We start from the raw sequence: 17417 nt of genomic DNA on the forward strand, positions 1-17417 counted from the left end.
CAGACTGAGCCCCCTCCTTCCTCTCCCCCTCCTCCCCCTCCCCATCCCCCCCGCCTTATCTCCTTCCCCTCCCCACAGCACCTGTATATATGTTTGTACAGATTTATTACTCTATTTATTTTACTTGTACATATTTATTCTATTTATTTTATTTCGTTTATATGTTTTGTTTTGTTGTCTGTCTCCCCCTTCTACACTGTGAGCCCGAGGTTGGGTAGGGACCATCTCTGTATGTTGCCAACTTGTACTTCCCAAGCGCTTAGTACAGTGCTCTGCACACAGTAAGCGCTCAATAAATACGATTGAATGAATGAAGGAATGAATACCATCATTATTATCCAGCGCTCAAAACAGTGCTTGGCACATAGTAAGCACTTAACAAACACCGTCATTGTTATAATGGAAAGAGCCCGGGTTTGGGAGTCAGAGGATAAGGGTTCTAATCCCGCCTCCACGACTTGTCTGCTGTGGGACCTTGGGCAAGCCACTAAACTTCTCTGTGCCTCAGTGTCCTCATCTGTAAAAATGGGGATTAAGACTGTGAGCCCCACGTGGGACAATCTGATTACCTTGTAAATACCCCAGCGCTCAGAATAGTGCTTGGCACATAGTAAGTGCTTAACAAATACCATCATTATTATCCAGTGCTTGGCACATAGTAAGCACTTAACACTGTCACTGTTATAATGGAAAGAGCCCGGATTTGGGAGTCAGAGGATAAGGGTTCTAATCCCACCTCCACCACTTGTCTGCTGTGGGACCTTGGGCAAGCCACTTAGCTTCTCTGTGCCTCAGTGACCTCATCTGTAAAAATGGGGATTAAGACTGTGAGCCCCACATGGGACAATCTGATTACCTTGTATCTACCCCAGCGCTTAGAGTAGTGCTTGGCACAGAGTAAGCGCTTAACAAATACCATCATTATTGTTCCCCAGGAGCAGATGCTCAGACAGCCCCCAGCCCCTTTTTTCCCTGCTGCAGGGCCCTGCCCGTTCCCAACGCTGGCATCTTTCCCTCCTCTTCCTCCAGGAAAGGTCGGGGGGTGGGGTGGGGGATGAGGACCCCCCGTCCCCCCAAGTCTCCGAAGGGAGTCGGAGAAGAAGGAAAGACGGGAGAGGAAGGGGAAGGATCCTCTGGGATTCACACGTGCTTCCGAGGATGGACGGAGAGGGAGACTCCAATGATTCCCTAGCCATTCCAACACGCCCTTCCTCTGGGATTCCCACGTGCTTCCAAGGATGGACGGAGAGGGAGACTCTAATGATTCCCTAGCCATTCCAACACCCCCTTCCCCCTCCTCTATAGAACGGACTCCCGCTAATAATTAATAATTATTTGTTCAGCGCTTTCAGCAGGGCCTAGTGGTTTGGGAGCCAGAAGGTCATGGGTTCTAATCCCACTCTGCCGTTTGTTCGTTCACTCATTCAATTGCACGTATTGAGGGCTTGCTGTGGGCAGAGCACTGGACTAAGTGCTCGGAAAGTACAATTCAGCAACAAATAGAGATAATCCCTGCCCACAACGGGCTCACAGTCTAGAAGGGGGGAGACAGACAACTAAAAAAAGCGAAGCAAGTGGACGGGCATCAATAGCATCAATGTAAATAGAGTTATAGATATATCCACATCATTAATGAAATAAATAGAATAATAAATATATATATATACACATTTCAATCACTCAATCAATCATATTTATTGAGCGCTTACTGTGTACAGAGCACTGTACTAAGCGCTTGTCTGCTGTGTCACTTCAGGTAAGTCACTACTTCTCTGCGCCTCAGTTACTTCATCCGTAAATGGGGATGAAGACCGTGAGCCCCCCGTGGGACAACCTGATCACCTTGTAACCTCCCCAGCGCTTAGAGCAGTGCTTTGCACATAGTAAGCACTTAATAAATGCCATCATTAGTCATTAAGTGGAGCAGGGGCTGTGTCCAACCTGATTAGCTTGTCTGTCCCCCAGAGCTTAGAACAGTGCCTGGTACATAGTAAGTGCTTAACAAATGTCATCATCATTATAATTATTATGTGCCAGGCACTATACTGTGTGGGGAAGCAGCGTGGCTCAGTGGAAAGAGCCCGGGCTTTGGAGTCAGAGGTCATGGGTTCAAATCCCGGCTCCGCCACTTATCAGCTGTGTGACCTTGGGCAAGTCATTTAACTTCTCTGAGCCCCAGTTCCCTCATCTGTAAAATGGGGATGAAGACTGTGAGCCCCACGTGGGACAATCTGATTACCTTGTATCTACCCCAGCGCTTAGAACAGTGCTTGGCACATAGTAAGCGCTTAACAAATACCAACATTATTATTATTATTATTATTATTATTATTATACTGAACGCTGGGGTGGATACAAGCAAATGGGGCTGGACACGGTCCCTGTCCCCCGTGGAGCTCACAGTCTCGATCCCCATTTGACAGATGAAGGAACTGAGGAAACCAAACCCCCTTCCCCTCCCCACAGCAATTGTGTCTATTTGCACGTATTTATTACTCTATTTTATTAATGATGTGTCTATATCTATAATTCTATTTATCTATTTTGATGGTGTTGTCTCCTGTCTACTTGTTCTGTTTTGTTGTCCGTCTCCCCTTCTGGACTTGTGAGCCCGTTGTTGGGTAGGGATTGTCTCTATCTGTGGCCGAATTGGACTTTGCAAGCGCTTAGTACAGTGCTGTACATACAGTAAGCCCCCAATAAATGAGATTGAATGAATGAATGAGGCGCAGGAAAGTCAAGTGACTTGTCCAAGGTCACACAGCAGACAAGCGATGGAGCTGGGATTAGAACCCATGCCTCGCACGACCCTGCTCTATCCACTATACCATGCTGCTGCTTCTCCGACGTGGCTCAGTGGAAAGAGCCCGGGCTTGGGTTCGAATCCCTGCTCTGCCCCTTGTCAGCTGTGTGACTTTGGGCAAGTCACTTAACTTCTCTTTGCCCCAGTCACCTCATCTGTAAAATGGGGATGAAGACTGTGAGCCCCACGTGGGACAACCTGATCACCTTGTATGATGATGGTATTTGTTAAGCGCTTACTATGTGCAAAGCACTGTTCTAAGCACTGGGGAGGGTACAAGGTGATCAGTTTGTCCCATGGGGGGCTCACAAGTTTTAATCCTCATTCTACAGATGAGGTAACTGAGGCACAGAGAAGTGAATATATGTACATATGTTTGTACGTATTTATTACTCTATTTATTATACTTGTACATATTTATTCTATTTTGTTAATATGTTTTATTTTGTTGTCTGTCTCCCCCTTCTAGACTGTGAGCCCGCTGTTGGGTAGGGACCGGCTCTATATGTTGCCAACTTGTACTTCCCAAGCGCTTAGTACAGTGCTCTGCACACAGTAAGTGCTCAATAAATACGATTTTTTTAAAAAAGTGACTTGTCCAAAGTCACACTGCTGACAGTTGGTGGAGCTGGGATTTGAATCCATGACCTCTGACTCCAAAGCCCATGCTCTTTCCACGGAGCCACGCTGCTTCTCACCCCCTGCCCACACCTTAGAACAGTGCTTTGTACATAGTAAGAGCTTAACAAATGCTATTATTATTATCATGTTGGGTAGGGACCATCTCTATCTGTTGCCAACTTGTACTTTCCAAGCGCTCAGTACAGTGCTCTGCACACAGTAAGCGCTCAATAAATATGATTGATTGATTGAATGAATGAATGAGATGCTTCCCCTGCCGCCAGACTTTCATGCGTCCAGCAAGTGGGATGGCAACCCCTTCCATGCCCACATGAGTGGAATGACCCTGGGGGATGGGGAGGAATGGGCCAAGGGTGAGACTTTTATTAGACTGTGAGCCCACTGTTGGGTAGGGACTGTCTCTATATGTTTCCAACTTGTAGTTCCCAAGCGCTTAGTACAGTGCTCTGCACACAGTAAGCGCTCAATAAATACGATTGATTGATTGATTGACTTCGTGCAAGCAGAGAATGGGTGGGAGGAGGGTCCTGGCCCTTTAAGAGCCGCCCCCTCCCACCCCGCCCGGCCGCAGAGCACGAGGAGCAGTGCGCCTGCGCAGACCTCGCCGCAGCGGAGAGGTGGGAGGGGCGGAGCCTAAAGGGGGCGTGTCTTCCATAGGTGGGCGGGGGCTGAGGTCGGGAGGGGTCTGTGATTGGACGATGGCTTTGAGGGGCGTGGCTTCTATGGGGCGGGGCTTTAGAGGGGCGGGGCCAGGGCGCGGAGCCTTTGTGCGCCTGCGCAGGCTCAGCTGGGGTTGGTTAGGCCTGCTTCATTCATTCAATTGTGTTTATTGAGCTCTTACTGTGTGCAGAGCACTGGACTAAGCGCTTAATAATAATGATGATGGTATTTGTTAAACGCTTATTATGTGCCAAGCAGTGTTCTAAGCCCTGGGAGAGGTACAACGTTCTCAGGTTGTCCCACATGGGGCTCATAGTGGCTTGATGATGATGATGGCATTTATTAAGCGCTTACTATGTGCAAGCACTGTTCTAAGCGCTGGGGAGTTTACAGGGTGATCAGGTTGTCCCACGGGGGTCACACAGTCTTAATCCCCATTTTACAGATGAGGTAACTGAGGCCCAGAGAAGTTAAGTGGGTTGCGTAGGGACTGTCTCTATATGTTGCCAACATGTACTTCCCAAGCGCTTAGTACAGTGCTTTGCAAACAGTAAGTGCTCAATACGATTGAATGAATGAATGAACTTGCCCAAAGTCACATAGCTGACAAGTGGCAGAGCCGGGATTTGAACAAATGACCTCTGAATCCAAAGCCTGGGCTCTTTCCACTGAGCCACTTTGCTCAGTGGAAAGAGCCCCGGGTTTGGGAGTCAGAGGTCATGGGTTCTAATCCCAACTCTGCCATTCAACTGCTGTGTGACCCTGGGCAAGTCACTTCACTTCTCTGTGCCTCAGTTCCCTCATCTGTAAAACAGGGATTAGGACTGTGAGCCCCACGGGGGACAACCTGATTACCTTGTATCTCCCCCAGCGCTTAGAACAGTGCTTGGCACATAGTAAGCGCTTAACAAATACCAACATTATTATTAATCTCCATTTTACTGATGAGGTCACTGAGGCACAGAAGTGACTTGCCCAAAGTCACACAGCTAAGTGGTGGTGGTGGGATTAGAACCCATGACCTCTGACTCCAAAGCCCGGGCTCTTGCCACTAAGCCACGCTGCTTCTGAAGAAGATGATGATGATGGTATTTGTTAAGCGCTTACTATGTGCCAAGTCCAGCTCTAAGTGCTGGGGTTGACACAAGGTCATCAGGTTCATTCATTCCTTTGTTTATTCCATTGTATTTATTGAGCGCTTACTGTGTGCAGAGCACTGTACTAAGCACTTGGAAAGTATAATTCGGGAACAGATAGGGACTATCCCTACCCAACAACGGTCTCACAGCCTGGCCCACATGGGGCTCAATCAATCAATCAATCAATCGTATTTATTGAGCGCTTACTATGTGCAGAGCACTGTACTAAGCGCTTGGGAAGTACAAATTGGCAACACATAGAGACAGTCCCTACCCAACAGTGGGCTCACAGTCTAAAAGGGGGAGACAGAGAACAAAACCAAATACCAACAAAATAAAATAAATAGGATAGAAATGTACAAGTAAAATAAATAAATAAATAAATAGAGTAATAAATATGTACAACCATATATATACATATATACAGGTGCTGTGGGGAAGGGAAGGAAGTAAGATGGGGGGATGGAGAGGGGGACGAGGGGGAGAGGAAGGAAGGGGCTCAGTCTGGGAAGGCCTCTTAATCCCCATTTTAATAATAATAATAGTATTTGTTAAGCACTTACTATGTGCCAAGCAATGTTCTAAGCGCTGGGGTACATACAAGGTAATCAGGTTGTCCCCTGTGGGGCTTACAGTCCTAATCCCGTTTTACAGATGAGGGAACTGAGGCACAGAGAAGTGAAAAGTGAAGTGACTTGCCTAAGGTCACACAGCAAACAAGTGGTGGAGTTGGGATTAGAACCCATGACCTCTGACTCCCAAGCCCGGGCTCTTTCCACTAAGCCACGCTGCTTTGAGGTCACTGAGGCACAGAGAAGTTGTGACTTGCCCGAAGTCACACAGCTGACAAGTGACAGAGCTGGGATTAGAACTCATGACCTCCGACTCCCAAGCCTGTGCTCTAAGCAGGAAGCCACGCTGCTTCTAGGAGGAAGGAAGGAGGAAAGGGATGGGGTGGGGAAAAGGGAGAAATCATCCAGTTTGGACATTCCTCTGCATAGAGGGAGAGAAAGGACACCAGAGGGTGGGAGCTCCTGGCTGTCCTCTAGTTTTGTTTTTTGTTTTTTTAAAATGACATTTATTAAGCGCCTACTATGTGCAGAGCACTAGTTCTGTCTGTCCCCTTCAGAAAGTCAATCATATTTAGAGAAGCAGCGTGGCTCAGTGGAAAGAGCCCGGGTTTGGGAGTCAGAGGTCAAGGGTTCTAATCCCTACTCCGCCACTTATCGGCCGTGTCACTTCTCTGTGCCTCAGTTACCTCATCTGTAAAATGGGGATGAAGACTGTGAGCCCCACATCGGACAATCTGATCACCTTGTATCCCCCCCAGCGCTTAGAACAGTGCTTTGCACATAGTAACCACTTAACAAATACCATCATTATAATAATAATAATAACAATGATATTTATTAAGCGCTTACTATGTGCAAAGCACTGTTCTAAGCCCTGGGGGGATACAAGGTGATCAGGTTGCCCCACGGGGGGCTCACAGTCTTCATCCCCATTTTACAGATGAGGTAACTGAGGCACAGAGAAGTTAAGTGACTTGCCCAGGGTCACACAGCTGACAAGTGGTGGAGTCGGGATTCGAGCCCATGACCTCTGACTCCAAAGCCCGGGCTCTTTCCACTGACCCACGCTGCTTCTCTATTATATTTATATTATATTATTATATTTATGGAGCACTTACTGTGCCCAGAGCCCTACACTAAGCGCTTGGTAGAGTACAACACAACAATTAACAGACACATTCCCTTCCCTCAACGATCTTACAGTCTAGAGGGGGAGACGGACATAAATATAAATAAATGTTACAGATAGGGCCACAAGTGCTGCGGAGCTGAGATGAGGGACGAATAAAGGGAGCAAGACGGGGTGATGATGGAGAAGAGGGTGGGAGAAGAGGGAAGTGCTTCTAGACTGTGAGCCCGCTGTTGGGTAGGGACCGTCTCTGTGTGTTGCCGACTTGTACTTCCCAAGCGCTTAGTACAGTGCTCTGCACACAGTAAGCGCTCAATAAATACGATTGATTGATTGATTGATTCTCCCCAGCTCGCACACTTCTCTCTTTCCAAGCCAGCCTCACTGCTCTGCCATCATTCCCTCCCACTTCTAATTTCTCACTCCCACCCTTCCTCCTTCCCGGAATCACCCTCCCTCTTCAAATCTGCCAGACCACACCACTCCCTATTTTTAAAGCCCCTCTTACATCCCGATTCTTCCGAAAGGCCTTCCCAGGCTAATTTCCAATCCTTTTGGAACAGAAACCCATCTGGGATGCTTGGCGGTTATGGATATGCTAAGCAGCGTAGAGAAGCAGCGTGGCTAAGCGGAAAGAGCCCGGGCTTGGGGGCCAGAGGTTGTGGGTTCTAATCCCACCTCCGCCGCTTGTCGGCTGTGTGACTTTGGGCAAGTCACTTAACTTCTCTGGGCCTCGGTTATCTCATCTGTAAAATGGGGATTAAAGCTGTGAGCTCCACGTGGGACAACCTGATCACCTGGTATCCCCCCAGCGCTTAGAACAGTGCTTTGCATGTAGTGAGCGCTTAACAAATGCCATCATCATCAATCGTATTTATTGAGCGCTTACTATGTGCAGAGCACTGTACTAAGCACTTATTGGCAACATATAGAGACAGTCCCTACCCAACAGTGGGCTCACAGTCTAAAAGGGGGAGTTATTATTATATGCCTATTTATTTATTCCTTCTGCCATCCTCTTTGTATATATACTACACCTTCAGGTATTTGTTGAAGGTATATTACCAGAAGCAGCGTGGCTCAGTGGAAAGAGTGAAGTGACTTGCCCAAGGTCACACAGCTGACAAGTGGCAGAGTCGGGATTAGAACCCATGGCCTTTGACTCTGCCACTTGTCAGCTGTGTGACCTCGGGCAAGTCACTTCACTTCTCTGGGCCTCAGTTCCCTCATCTGCAAAACGGGATGAAGACTCTGAGCCCCATGTGGGACAACCTGATTACCTTGTGTGTACCCCAGCGCTTAGAACAGTTCTTGGCACATAGAAAGCACTTAATAAATGCCACCATTATTATTATTATTATCTCTAGACTGAGATTATGGACAGGGAACATGTCTACCGACTCTGGCATGTTGTACACTCTCCCAAGTGCTTAGTACAGTATCCTGCTCGCAGTAAGCATTCAATGAACACCACTGATTAATTGATTGATTGATTAGTACAGTGCTAAGTGCTTAGTACAGTGCTAAGCACTTAGTACAGTGCTCTGCACATAGTAAGCGCTCAATAAATACGATTGATGATTGATTGCCTGTCTCCCCGATTCAACTATAAACTCCTCAAGGGCAGAGACCCTGTCTTTTACTTTTCTCTCCCTAGCAACTAGGATAGGGGTCTATGTAGAAGAGGTGTCCAATAAGTACAATAGAATGAATGAAATGACCTCTTAAAGACCCTTTTAGCTCTGGAATCCTATGAAAGAGGGAGGGGGGAAGGTAGGAGGATGGGAAAAGAAAGGAGAAAAGAGAAGCAGGGAGGGAAAGTTGGGCGATTCATTCATTCATTCAATCGTATTTATTGAGTGCTTACTGTGTGCAGGGCACTGTACTAAGCTCTTGGGAAGTACAAGTTGGCAACATATTCATTCAATCGCATTTATTGAGCGCTTACTGTGTGCAGAACACTGTACTAAGCACTTGGGAAGTACAAGTTGGCAACGTATAGAGACAGTCCCTACCCAACAGCGGGATAGAGACGGTCACTACGCAACAGCGGGCTCACAGTCTAGAAGGTGGAGACAGACAACAAAACAAAACATATTAACAAAATAATATAAATAGAATAGTAAATATGTACAAGTAAAATAAATAGAGTAATAAATCTAGACAAACATATATACAGGTGCTGTGGGGAGGGGAAGGAGGTAAGGCGGGGGAGATGGGGAGGGGGAGGAGGGGGAGAGGAAGGATGGGGCTCAGTATTTGGGGAGTCATTAGTATTCACTGAACATTTACTGTGTATGGAGCACTATATTAAACATTTGGGAGAATACAGTGTTAGTAGACATAGCCAGAGCCCTAACATTAATCTTAAGAAATCTGAGGACATGGGGATGATGGTGGATAACCTCGGTCCAAGGCGACTTCGCGACAGGCCCAGCTTGAAGGAATTGATTATAACACATCACTCACACTCTTTCTCATCCCCACCGGCAAAGTTTCCGCAGGAGTACAGAGTGCCATGAGGAAGTAGTTGGGCGGGGGTCCAGTGTAAAGCAAAGTATATGGGAAGCAATGTTTCCTAGTGAAAGGAATACGGTTCTGGTAATCAGAAGATCCCGATTCTAATCCCGGCTCCACCTACTTGCCTGCTGTGTGACCTTGGGTGAGTCACTTGACTTTTCTTTGCCTCGGTGTCCTCAAATGTAAAATGGGGATGAAATACCTATTCCCCCTCCTATTTAGACTGTCAGTCCCGTGTGGGTTGGGGACTATGCCTGATCTGATTACTTTGTATTCATTCCGGTACTTTGAGCAGTGCTTGACACATAGTAAGCACTTAACGAATACCTTTTAAAATTTTTTTTAAGTGCAGCACGCCTTGACAGCCAAAGTGATCGCGGCACAGTGCCAAAGCTGTACCACGGCACCATCGTTCTGGCATAACTCTACGTCCTTGTTTTGTTTTGTTGTCTGTCTCCCCCCTTCTAGACTGTGAGCCCGCTGTTGGGTAGGGATTGTCTCCGTCTGTTGCCCAATTGTACTTTCCAAGTGCTTAGTACGGTGCTCTGCGCACAGTAAGCGCTCAATAAATACAATTGAATGAATGAATGAACTCCGGCACACCCCACTGCTAAGTGTTGCAGAGTTGTGAGATCGGACACAGTCTCTGTCCCACCATGGGGCTCACAGGCTATCCTCCCCATCTTACTGATGAAGGAATGAGGACCAGAGACATAAACCGACTTGCTCAAGATCACACAGCAAACCAGTGGCAGAGCTGGGACTTGAACTCAGGTCCCCCGACTCCCAGCCTATGGTCTTTCCACTGGGTCACGCATCCCTGTAACCAGCGGTTGGGAAAAGACAAGTGGACAAGAACTTTAGGCGGCAACAATCAATCAGACTGGAGAGATATAACTGCTCAGACCCCAGCATTTAAAGAGGTACACTTTCATCACGGGATGTCCAATATTAATGATGCGTGATGGAGCATGCTGGCTATTTCCATGCATCCTGTAAGGACAGGAGGAAAAGTCAATATCAAATTCATAACTCCAGTAAAATTAAATCGTCACTAGGAACACAGCCAGGCAGTTGGCCCCTTGGCACTGACTCGTTCTAATAGTTTTATAATCAGACGGAGATGTTATTTGGGTTTTAAATCGGCAGTCTGAAAATTTAATGAAACTCTGAAGACATCTCAAAGCCATTTAGGGGAGGCAAGAGGAGGTGATTTTGAACCGAAGAGGTGGGAGTGACTACTGGTGGCACAGACCTTGGACAATCACACAAAAACTGGACGGACACACACAATTACTGAACACTCAGACCCTGGACAATCACACGACTCTGGGACATCAATCAATCAATCAATCAATCATATTTATTGAGCGCTTACTATGTGCAGAGCACTGTACTAAGCGCTTGGGAAGTACAAATTGGCAACACATAGAGACAGTCCCTACCCAACAGTGGGCTCACAGTCTAAAAGTACATACAGATAAAAGAATGCCTCAGTGGGCTATGTAGGGAAACCAAAGTTTCTCCTGTTGGATGAACTCTCCTGCCTGTCAAGTTCTCAAGAAAATTCTTCAGTTTACCCAAGAGGAAAGGACCCTGAAGATTAAGAGAGTAAAAGAGGTAGCAGAGACAGAGAGAGTTAAGACAGATATTGGGGAGAAAGAGGATGAGGGCCGAGGCTGTGTGCAGAAGAGCAGACGACTATGCCCACTCGCAGCAGATAACTGGATAATAATAATAATTAATAATAATGATACTTGTTAGGCACTTATGATGTGCCAATCACTATATTAAAGCACTGGAGTAGATACAAGGTCATCAGGTTGGACAAGGGTCCCTGTTCCACATGGGGCTTCACAGTCTAAGTAGGAGAGAGACCAGGTATCGAATTCCCATCCTCCCTCTTTTTTTATGGTATTTGTTAATTACAATTTCTCAGGCACTCTTCTAAACACTGGGGTAGGTACAAGATAATCAGGTGGGACACAGTCCCTGTCCCCCATGGGGCTTACAAGCTTAATCCCCATTTTACAGATCAGGTAACTGAGGCACGGAGAAGTGAAGTGATTTGACCACAGTCACATAGCAGATGAGTGGAGGAGCTGGGATTAGAAGCCAAGTCCTTCCCACTCTCAGGCCCATGATCTAACAACTAGGCCATCCTGCTTCTCCCTCCTACTTAAAAAGATCAATTAATCACTCAATGGTATTGACTGAGCGCTTACTATGTGCAGAGCACTGTACTAAGCACTTGGGAGAGTACAATATAACTGATTTGGCAGATACGTTCCCTGCCCCTTCCTTCCTCTCCCCCTCGTCCCCCTCTCCATCCCCCCATCTTACCTCCTTCCCTTCCCCACAGCACCTGTATATATGTATATATGTTTCTACATATTTATTACTCTATTTTACTTGTACATATCTATTCTATTTATTTTATTTTGTTAGTATGTTTGGTTTTGTTCTCTGTCTGCCCCTTTTAGACTGTGAGCCCAATGTTGGGTAGGGACTGTCTCTATATGTTGCCAATTTGTACTTCCCAAGCGCTTAGTACAGTGCTCTGCACATAGTAAGCGCTCAATAAATACGATTGATGATGATGATGATGCCCACAGTGAGTTGACAGTCTACAGTCTAGTCAGTCTTCCTCTTCTGCTTCAGAAAGACACTTGAGAGCACACAGTAAGCGTTCAATAAATACCATGGACAGATCAATACTTTGAGAGGCACCATTTTTTTGCTGTGCTTTCTAGTGAAGCACGCCAGTCAAGAAGGGTTCACTCATTCTCATTTATTTCACTCATCCTCATTTATTTCACTCATCCTCATTTATTTCCTTATCTATTTATCCTGCCAGACTCCTGTTACAAAGTTATACCATTTTCTCCCATTTCCTCTATTCAAATAGCATCTATGTCTGTCTCTCCGATAGCAAAATTCGTGAGGACAAGGACTGTGTCTTCTAATTTTATCGTACTTTCCCAATCAACTAGTACAATGTGCTGCACAACATAGGCACCCCAATAAATGCTGCGGATTGATAAGATCTTTCTTTTATAAAACTCAGTGTGCCTAACAACCAACAAATTCATCCTAATGATATCCTCTGTTCTTCAGGAAGGGGGAATCCTTGAAGGCACAGATTATGTCTTATTTTTTCCTTATTAATTCCCCCATAATGCCTAGTAGAGTGTTCTGCACTCAGTGGGAGTTGTCCCTTAACTTTAATATATTTTATTTTAATTTATTAATTTATTTAATTTATTAAAACCTGTCCTCTCTCCCAATAAGTGGGACAAGGACTAATTTGATCTGATTATTTTGTATCTACTCCAGTGTTCAATACAGTGTTTGGGCCACAAAAAATACTTAAACGGATACCACAGTTATTATTAGTATCTGTTTTCCCTCCCTCTTAGATTGTGAGCCCCATGTAGAACAGGGACTGCGTCCTATCAACTTTTATTGTTCCTACCCTAATGCTCAGTAAAGTGCTTGCACATAGTAAGAGCGTATCAATCAATTAGTCAATCAATGGCACTTATTGAGAGCTTCCTGTATTCAGAGCACTTACTAAGTCCTTGGGAGAGTACAGTACAACAGAGTTGGTAGACACGTTCTCTGTCCACAATTAATTTACAGTCTAGAGAGGAGGCAGACCTTAAAATAAATTACAGATACAAGCCTAATTGTTGTGGGGCTGGGGGTGGGGTGAATACCAAACGTCCAAAGGCTACAGATCTGAGTGCATGCACAGAGCAGAAGGGAGAGGGAGTAGGAAAAAAGAGGGTTTAATGGGGGAAATAGCATAGTTAGTATTTTTATTATTAAGATCAATCAGTCAGTGCTATTTACTGAGTGCTTACTAGGTGCAGAGCACTGTCTAAAAGCTTGGGAGAGTACAACAGAATTAGCAGCCACGTTCCCTGCCCGTAACGAGCTTATGGTCTATCATCATCATCATCATCATCATCAATCGTATTTATTGAGCGCTTACTGTGTGCAGAGCACTGTACTAAGCGCTTGGGAAGTACAAGCTGGCAACATATAGAGACAGTCCCTACCCAACAGTGGGCTCACAGTCTAGAAGGGGGAGACAGAGAACAAAACCAAACATACTAACAAAATAAAATAAATAGAATAGATATGTACAACTAAAATAGAGTACTAAATATGTACAATTTTGATGTATGATATATGTATGTCAATTTTGATAAAATTGATGTATGTCTATCAATCAATCAATCAATCAATCAATCGTATTTATTGAGCGCTTACTGTGTGCAGAGCACTGTACTAAGCGCTTGGGAAGTACAAATTGGCAACATATAGAGGCAGTCCCTACCCAACAGTGGGCTCACGGTCTAGAGAAGCAACTTCCAGGAACTCAGTCCAGTGTTGCGGATGTGGTTCACACCAGGGTCCTTGTGACCGCCCCCCATCCCTCCATCCTAAAGTCCCCAAACTGTCCCACTCCTGGACCCATGGAATTCCGGGTCCCAGCCAACTCTCCCCATCCAGGGATCTATCAAGAATCACTTTCCGGCTTCTAACGACGGGAATACATAGAGGTGGGAGAAATCTTGACCCTACAGAGAGGCATCTTAATCTTCCATCGGCTCAGAAAACAACTCCCTGAGCAGGGCACGGGGAGTTCACCGAGAGAGCTGGCCCACGGCCCCCTCACCCCCAACCTGACCGACCCTGACCGACCGACAAATTGTGTTGCCAATTTGTACTTCCCAAGCGCTTAGTACAGTGCGCTGCACATAGTAAGCGCTCAATAAATACGATTGATTGATTGATTGACTGACCCGCTGGACAGAGAGCCCAGGACTTCAGCCTCAGAGGGTGATTTTCCAGGAGCCAACTTGCCAAGAAAAGGCTGCGTGATAAATAGCCCCTGCTTTAATCAGGAAATGGGGCGATCAACAACGTCGAAGTGTTAAAAAGACATCTTCTGAATTTCTTTGCAATTCCAAAAGATTGATTCCGGCCTTAATGCCTCGATGTGTCCTTCAAATTTTCCATCTGCCCTGAAATCGGGCTGGCACGCCAAAACGACGAGCTGGGACAGAGGGTGCCGGCAGAGACGGTGGAAGAGCTTGGAGAACCGGCCTCCCATATTAATAAGCTGGCATTTTCCTTCTCAGATGAAAAACTCCGGTCACCCTTGGGGATCGGGCTCTGGTGCTGAAGGGTGTTGGAGAGCAGTAAGCTACCAGCAGTGGGAAGAGTTCCTGCCCAGCGCAAAGCTCCAGCAAGGATCCTCAGTGGCGCGAAGCGGAGCAGCTGGAAATTTGGAAAAAACACAGCCGAGGGGAAAGAGCACGAGACTGGGATTCAGGAGACCTGGGTTTAAATCCCAACCCTGCCCCTGCCCCGCTGTGTCATCTCTGAGGAGGCATTTGACCTTTCTGGGCCTCAGTTTCCTCATCTTTAAAAGGGGCATAAGACAATTGTTCATCCTTCCCGCTAGACTGCGAGTTCCATGTGACAATTTGTCAATCAGTGGTATTTATTGAGTGCTCACTGTGTGCAGAGCACGGTACTAAGCACCTGGGAGAGTACAATATAACAGAGTTGGTAGAGACGTTCCCTGTCCACAACAATCTTACAGTCTAGAGGTGGAGCCTGGGGAGACAGTGATGAGCTTAAAGACAAGAATAATAATTGTGGCGTTGGTTAAGGGCTTACTATGTGCCAAACACTGAACTGAGCGCTGGGGTAATCACAAGATAATCAGGTTGGTCTCAGGCAGTCTCCCTCATGGGGCTTGCAGTCTCAGCAATAATAATAATAATAATAATAATAATGTTGGTATTTGTTAATCATCATCAATCATCAATCATCAATCGTATTTATTGAGCACTTACTAAGTGCAGAGCACTGTACTAAGCGCTTGGGAAGTACAAATTGGCAACATATAGAGACAGTCCCTACCCAACAGTGGGCTCACAGTCTAAAAGGGGTTAAGCACTTACTATGTGCCAAGCACTCTTTTAAGTGCTGGGGGGGATACAAAGTAATCAAGGTTGTCCCACGTGGGGCTCACAGTCCTAATCCCCATTTTACAGACGAGGGAACTGAGGCCCAGAGAAGTGAAGTGACTTGCCCCAAGTCACGCAGCTGACAAGTGGTGGAGTCGGGACTAGAACCCATGACCTCTGACTCCCAAGCCCGGGCTCTGTCCACTGAGCCACGCTGCTTCTAGAAGGGGTATTGAAGTGCCAGTTTGCGGATGAGGAAACTGAGGCCAAGAGAAGTTAATTGACTTGCCCACGGTCACACAGCAGGCAAGTGACAGAGTCAGGATCAGAAACCGGGTCCTCTGACTCCTTAGGCCTGTGCCCTTTCCATTAGACTATCGACCCCAGTGCTTGGCACATAGGAAGAGCGTTATACAGTAAATAGATAAGTAGATGAAGTGGGCGAACCCTAAAGAGTGGCACCACCTGCCAGCCTGCCCATGGCCTGGGGCCACTCCAGAAGTCAAGATATATCTCGGTGACAATGGCCATCCCTTCGATGCATGCCAACTTTTCCACCTTTCACTAACATCGATTAAGTGCCGACTCTGTGCTCAGCACTGTATTAGACACCCGGGAGAGTAATAATAATAATAATGATATTTGTTATACCCTTACTATGCGCCAGACACTGTTCTAAGAGCTGGGGTGGATACAAACGAGTCACGTTGGACACAGTCCCTGTCGCACGTGGGAATTGCAGTCTAAATCCCCATTTTACAGATGAGGTAACTGAGGCCCAGAGAAGTGAAATGACTTGCCCAAGGTCACACAGCAAAGTGCTGGGGTAATACAGCAGTATAATGAAGATTAAAGACCTAGTCCCTGCCCTCAAGGACATTCCAGACTAACAGGGGAGACTGACATGGACATAAGTCATTACCAAAAAGTCCATATAGGGAAAAATACCATGCCAGTGGTTGATAACAATAATAATAATGACGGCATTTATTAAGTGCTTACTACATGCAGAGCACTGTTCTAAGCACTGGGGGTGGATACAAGGTGATTGAGTTGTCCCACATGGGGCTCACAGTCTTAATCCCCATTTTACAGATGAGGTAACTGAGGCTCAGAGAAGTTAAGTGACTTGCCCAAGGTCACACAGCAGACATGTGGCAGAGCCTGGATTTGAACCCATGACCTCTGACTCCAAAGCCCGGGCTCTTCTCCACTGAGCCACGCTGCTCCTCTATGTACTGAATACCATCCGTAGATCGGTGGTATTGATTGAGGGCTAACTGTGTGCACAGCACTACGCTAAGCACTTGGGAGAGTATAGTACAGTAGTGCTGGGAGATAGTTTCCCTTCCCACAGGAAGCCCTTTCCGTTACAGTGCTGTGTCACGGATACAAGGATTAAAAGGAGCAACGTTCAGCATTTCCTTTGCCCAACTCCTGCTATTGATTTCAAAACCTGCAGCGAGAGCCAAAGGTAAACATCATCGATCGTATTTATTGAGCGCTTACTATGTGCAGAGCACTGTACTAAGCGCTTGGGAAGTACAAATTGGCAACGTATAGAGACAGTCCCTACCCAACAGTGGGCTCACAGTCTAAAAGAAAAAAACTATAGAGAAAGCCCTAGTGAGATTTGAACCCACGACCCCTGGTTTACAAGACCAGTGCTCTAACCCCTGAGCTATAGGCCACTTGTTAATTAAACGCACAACTAATGAGCTTCCCCAGCCCATGGTAGAGCCGTGGCCTCAAAGACCACTAGAAGCCAGGCTAAAAATTCTGCTTATGATCCGATTCCAGGAGAACCTGCAATTCCCTTGGCTTGAGTTGTAAAATAAGTAATCTGTGAAAGTACCTTTTCCCCCACAACTAGATTTCCCTCCAGACAGCATTAGGACCTAGTCAATCAATCAATCAATCAATCAATCAATCAACAATCGTATTTATTGAGCGCTTACTATG

The 17417-nt window shown here is 46.3% G+C and overlaps 1 non-coding gene across 1 annotated transcript; it reads right to left on the bottom strand.

The window, feature by feature from the left end:
- Positions 1-17073: 17073 nt before the first annotated feature.
- TRNAT-UGU lies at positions 17074-17145 on the bottom strand. The gene has a single exon. It is a non-coding gene; the product is annotated as a tRNA-Thr (tRNA).
- Between the last annotated feature and the right edge of the window lie 272 nt (positions 17146-17417).

This window comes from Tachyglossus aculeatus, chromosome 18 (genome assembly GCF_015852505.1).
Source record: "Tachyglossus aculeatus isolate mTacAcu1 chromosome 18, mTacAcu1.pri, whole genome shotgun sequence".
Lineage (NCBI taxonomy): Eukaryota > Metazoa > Chordata > Mammalia > Monotremata > Tachyglossidae > Tachyglossus > Tachyglossus aculeatus.